Source organism: Bombyx mandarina, chromosome 07, assembly GCF_030267445.1.
Source record: "Bombyx mandarina strain Sakado chromosome 07, ASM3026744v2".
Taxonomy (NCBI): domain Eukaryota; kingdom Metazoa; phylum Arthropoda; class Insecta; order Lepidoptera; family Bombycidae; genus Bombyx; species Bombyx mandarina.
The window spans coordinates 9,180,492-9,186,491 of NC_143214.1; the positions used below are offsets into that span (position 1 = coordinate 9,180,492).

At 36.1% G+C, this 6,000-nt stretch overlaps 1 protein-coding gene across 1 annotated transcript in view; it reads right to left on the bottom strand.

The window, feature by feature from the left end:
• Spec2 (CDC42 small effector protein Spec2) overlaps positions 1 to 5,668 on the bottom strand; it is an 84,466-nt gene extending 78,798 nt beyond the window's left edge. The window contains exon 1 of the mRNA XM_028169665.2: positions 5,487 to 5,668. The gene's annotated coding sequence lies outside the window, so the exon portion shown is untranslated. The remainder of the gene's footprint in view (positions 1 to 5,486) is intronic.
• Positions 5,669 to 6,000: the final 332 nt, after the last annotated feature.

Below are 6,000 nucleotides of genomic sequence, written 5' to 3' on the forward strand. Positions count from 1 at the left end.
AAAAATAGCCGACCGTCGAAAACAAAAATTAGCAATGAAATAGTATTAGTAGCGTTTTAAGTTTACAATACTAGACCAAAACTAACTTCCCATAAAACTAGGGACCAAAATTTTTAAGCTTTAAACGATTACACATTAAGACATCAATGAGTAAATAATAAATAAATAAATATTTACTAACAATCACGCCACGTTAACTGGTCCCGTGATAAGTTCGTAAAGAACTTGTGTTACAGGTACCAGATAACGGAAATAAATGTAAGATTTTTATTATACACATACATATATTTAATATACATCCATAACCCTGGAAAAGACATTTTATATTTATCATACAAATATCTTCGCTTGGCGGGATTCGAACCCGCGACCCCCTTGTGTAGTGACCATGTCACCACTACACCAGACGGCCGATAAATGAGGCAATATAAATTCTTTTTTCATTAAATGATTCATTAACCTAGCTTTTTTTTAATGAATACAATGATCTTCTACCTTTTTTCCCCTACCTAATCGTTGGTAGTTTCGAGGGAATATTCGAGATACGCACGGTTTGGTAGGTGAGCTTACGGGACACTGCCTAGGAGGACTTGCTAACACTAACCCTAGCAAAAGCAGTGCTTCGCTGAATGCACGGTTTGGTAGCTGAACTCACGAGGCTCTTGCTAACACTAGTCATAGCTAGAGCATTGCTTCGTTGAATCTAGCACGGAATCGAAGTCGCGACCCATTACGAAGAAAGATCCGGCGAGAAACTGAGTGAGTTTTGTCTATGGGTTAGGTTGCATGACGAACTAGTTCGAAGTTCCACGAAAACGCTGACCGATGCTGAGTTTTACCGAAATAAAATCGCCAAAACATACGGCTCGTTGTCATTAGTTTTACTTGGATCATGCAAGCGCATTTATTTTAAGAAACTCACATATTATGACGAATACTCAATTGTGTTGTAATGCTACGTATAAGTTAGAAAATATATACGAAGTTATTCCTTGTGCGCGCACGGCTATTGTTAAGGAAATAACAATAAATACTTATGAAATATTGAACCTAACTTGTATGAACTAGGGCAGATAATACGCTCTGGTTTAAAATCAACATTAGCGTTCTAATTCCATGTGAGAACGTAACTTTTTTTTTTATTGCTTAGATGGGTGGACGAGCTCACAGCCCACCTGGTATTAAGTGGTTACTGGAACCCATAGACATCTACAACGTAAATACGCCACCCACCTTGACATATAAGTTCTAAGGTCTCAGTATAGTTACAACGGCTGCCCCGCCCTTCAAACCGAAACGCATTACTGCTTCACGGCAGAAATAGGCAAGGTGGTGGTACGCACCCGCGCGGACTCACAAGAGGTCCTACCACCAGTAATTACGCAAATTATAATTTTGCGGGTTTCATTTTTATTACACGATGTTATTCCTTCACCGTGGAAGTCAATCGTGAACATTTGTATTCTATTCAAAACAGAAGATTCACCATAACTTGTTGTTGAATTGGCAAAGTGAAATCAAGATTGTGTTGAAATTTGTAGTGGGTCAATAGGTTGACAGAAATATATGTATCAAGGAAATAGGTAGTATGCAAGTGATCAAGATCTCTTATGTGAATTTTAGAAACGCATTTCGTAAGTGAGTCTGTTTTGAAATTGGTGACGATGATTTTCTACATTAATTGTGTAATAGTTGTAAACAAAAAAATATTTGAAGACATAATGACTCGTAGATGTTATAGAGTTATTAGCTCCAAAAATATACATAGCTTATTTCTTAAGTCGTATTATTGAAGTCGTCGTGGCCTAAAGGATAAGACGTCCGGTGCATTCGTATGTAGCGATGCACCGATCTTCCAATTTTTCTAATGAAATACGTACTCAACAAATGTTCACGATTGACTTCCACGGTGAAGGAATAACATCGTGTAATAAAAATCAAACCCGCAAAATTATAATTTGCGTAATCACTGGTGGTAGGACCTCTTAGGAGTCCGCACGGGTAGGTACTACCACCCCGCCTATTTCCGCCGTGAAGCAGTAATGCGTTTCGATTCGAAGGGTGGGGTAGCCGTTGTAACTATACTGACTCAGTAAATACTGAGACCTTAGAACTTATATCTCGAGGTGGGTGGCGCATTTACGTTGTAGATGTCTATGGGCTCCAGTAACCACTTAACACCAGGTGGGCTGTGGGCTTGTCCATCAATCTAAGCAATAAAATAATAATAATAATAAACGACACAAAGAAAATAGGTAGTAACTTTGGGACATCATACAAGTATATGGTTAATAGCAATATAATAAATAGAATAGATGTTGAATACATTAATTTGTAAATCTCAGTTTTATAAAAAAAAAAACAAAAATAACGAACAAAATGCTATTAATAATTTAATTATTTTCACAATTATGTAACACAAGGAAAATCGATGCGAATAGCATTCAATCCATAAAAAATAAGCATGTAGCTTTTAACATTAACTAGTGGTCCCGCAGTAGTCGAAATTCGACTATAATTAATTGAAATTGTAAGTTTGTACACTATTATGATTGTATTTTATAGTTCTATAATCACAAATTTCGCCAAGACTACACTATAGAAAACTATTAATAAAGACAAACAATATTTAATCTATTCTCAATTTGACCACAGACGTCAAGAACAAGAGTTTGACAATAAATAAATAGTATGCATGCGTGTGTGCGTCAAATACATGGTAGTGTGTGTAATGTTTTCTTTATTTATTTAATGTATCTTTTATGCATTATTTAAAAAAAATATTAGCTTTGTGCACTTTTTCTCTATATTCTCTATAAGTGTGGAAAATTTCATACTCCTCCGTCCGCGCAATTTTCGTAAAAAGGGATACAAAGTTTATGCTTCACGTATTATAACATTAATTATGTATCTAAGTCAATAAACAAAGAACTATAGAGATACGAATGAGCTATTTTTTATTTATTTTTTTATTGCCCTTGTAGGCAGACGAGCATACGGCCCACCTGATGGTGAGTGGTTACCGCGCCCATGGACTTCAGCAATGCCAGGGGCAGAGCCAAGCCGCTGCCTACAAGCAAAACCTTCCACAAAACCGTTACCTAATTTTTTTCATTTATTTCGTAACTCTTGAACATATTTAGTGACACGCGTCTGAGTCACAGCTTCGAAATTATCTCACTGTTGGGCAACGAACTCTTCGTAATTCATTCGTGACTTGACTAGAGTACAGTGTGTAATTGTTTCTTAGCAAACAATGCGAAAAAATCTAGTCGATATTTTAGACGGATCATCAATCTTTGCATACGGCTATGCTTCCTGTAACATTGTTATGTAGAACGTCTAAATCGGCTCTCAGTTCAGACTAAAATGTCCATTGCGGACATATTTAGACTCTAGCAGATGCTTAAGACAAAAATACAATGCGTTTATTATATATCCAAGTTTGAAGCAAACCTTAGATTGTGTCAAATAAGCCGATAATTATTGGTCATCAGAAGACGTGGCAAATTACCTGGAGCTATTTATCTTAATTTTGCTCAGAAAAGTGGATCTTCATATTAATTACTTTCGTATTTCCTTTCATCGGCACAAGTTGAGATCGGACATGTTAGTATAGTTTATTCCTGCTGGAAGGAATCACGGGCTGGTCTGAAGGGCCGGTTTTGATCTTATGCTCCAAGGTGGACAGCAATATACATATAAAAATGTGTATGGGTTCTTAATGTATGTTCCTATAGGTATAGAACAACACCATAACTCGTTTTAACTGTGCTTTTAGGTACCACAAGCACCAGTCACCGTCCTCGTCGAATCCGTCGCTTGCGACGAAGGGCTCGACGAGCAAATTAACCCATAGACATAGCCCACTGAGTTTCTCGCCGGATCTTCTCAGTGGGTCTCGTTTCCGATCCGGTGCTAGATTCTGAGAAGCACTGCTCTTGCTAGGACCAGTGCTAGCAACACTCCGGTTTGAGCCCCGTGAGCCTACGTGTTAGGCCGAAGCTGAAATAGCCTCTCAAGGCTATCAGCATAAGTAAGAAAAAAAACTGTTTTAAAATTCGCCATTTACACATAATCGAAAACCCTTTTCATAATCTAAATCGATTCTAACAATTGTAAATGCCTTTTTGAATAAATTACAAAATATTTATCCGTTTCACGTTTTTCAATGATTATAGTTATAATTTGATGGTTGTCAATTAATTTCACGACCGACTAATAAGAGATTGAATTAACAAAAAACAGAAAATTTAGGTTCAATGAGGGTATGGCAATATTTATGCTAGTCAACACGTATTTTACGATACATGTTTAAAACAATTATCCAGCTACTAGACACAATGGAAAATGATCCGTAAATGACGAGTCGAACAGTAAATTAAACATCACGACAGCACATCCAATTCTAGAAGTGGTTCCCTTCATTCGTGTGAAGGTTGTGTCCGGTTTGCCATTCCGTTTCGATCTCTACAGTTTCCCGGCTTCCGTATATTCAAATAAACCTTTCAACTTTTACGTTTAACGCATCCATCGTGATGTCCGTTTTAACGACTTTTAATGTAAATATTAATAAATCATTGACAATTCCTTAGAGTTCGTTTAAGGAAGTCAGCGAATCCCATTGCACATTGATTATTTACCATCAATTTCCGTCTCTCTTCTGGTTACAGACATGACGTGTTAATTCTGTCTATTATTATACCGTTGTTGTGAGTTCAACGCATCTTCTTTATTCGTGTGTGAAATATGTGAGATTGTTAATTCGGTTAGATGTTCCATTGTTTTTTTTTAAAATTCGTTTTAGAAATATTAAATCTATGTTTTATCGTGACACCATTTTTTTTTCTCGCATTGATCTTGTTTTAATTGTTCACGAAGTAAACTAATTCATTTTTGGATTACTAACCTAGTTCAAGACGTGTCAGTTAACAATTAATTCCATACTTCATAGTTCTCCATACACATACAGATCTTACTTCCAAAAAGGTTAGAGGAAATGTCTGAATATAGCATCATGATCGAGATAATGTGTATAATAAATAATAAACAAACCTCAAAGTGCGACCGCATGTCAGACAGTTTATAGAGATAAACTTAAGCATCCAGGCATATTAATCACTGAGTAACTAGCGTCGAAGTCCGGAGATGGAATGTAAGTAAATAATGACATAAAATATTTACGAAACATAAACTGAACAGTCTCGCTTGGATATGCTGTTTGGGTTATGATACGGCTGACTGGTTGGCGAAGCAAGTTCGAAAGAATACACAAGTAACGGAATACAGAACACAACGTGATTCCACTATGCACTAGCAAATTTTGTAAAAAATATTTAGTATAATTACGAGTAACTAAATAACTTACATTTTAAAAGGTTGTGAACAACACAATGGTACGTTTTTATAATCTAGTTTAATGGAAAATCAAATTAAAAAGCACAAAAATCAATTTGAATTAAACTATATATTTATAACATACTTACTTTTTGAACACCTAATCCTTGTTAATAAGGAACACACACTTTAAGTATTCGCGACACAATTTATCTGTAAAAACACGGTTATGATCAATACTTCTAATTGTTTTTATACTGTTAATAATTCAAATACTTGTTTGAATCTGTATACAACTGTTCTATCTCAACGCTGACTCGAGTTCGACTGATGACGTGCGGTGCCGCGCCGCATCGCCACTGGTGCGCCAGTTTTGCATGGTACGGTTCCAAAACGACTTATAACACTAACCAAAGCTTAAACGTAAACCGACTTTGTTGGGCAGAAAACTAAATTTATTATCATAATTGCAATATTTATTGTAGAACATTTTAGTTTTGCTCCGAATAAGTTTCGTGTCACCGTGTGTGCCGCTGTTGCTTATTTGTACGCATTTCTTTCGAGCAGGGAGCATAGGCGAAAGGACAATATCGCCACTCAACTTGTTTTGCCACGTTAAACAAGTACAAATTACGAACACATGCAATAATTATAATAATTTTA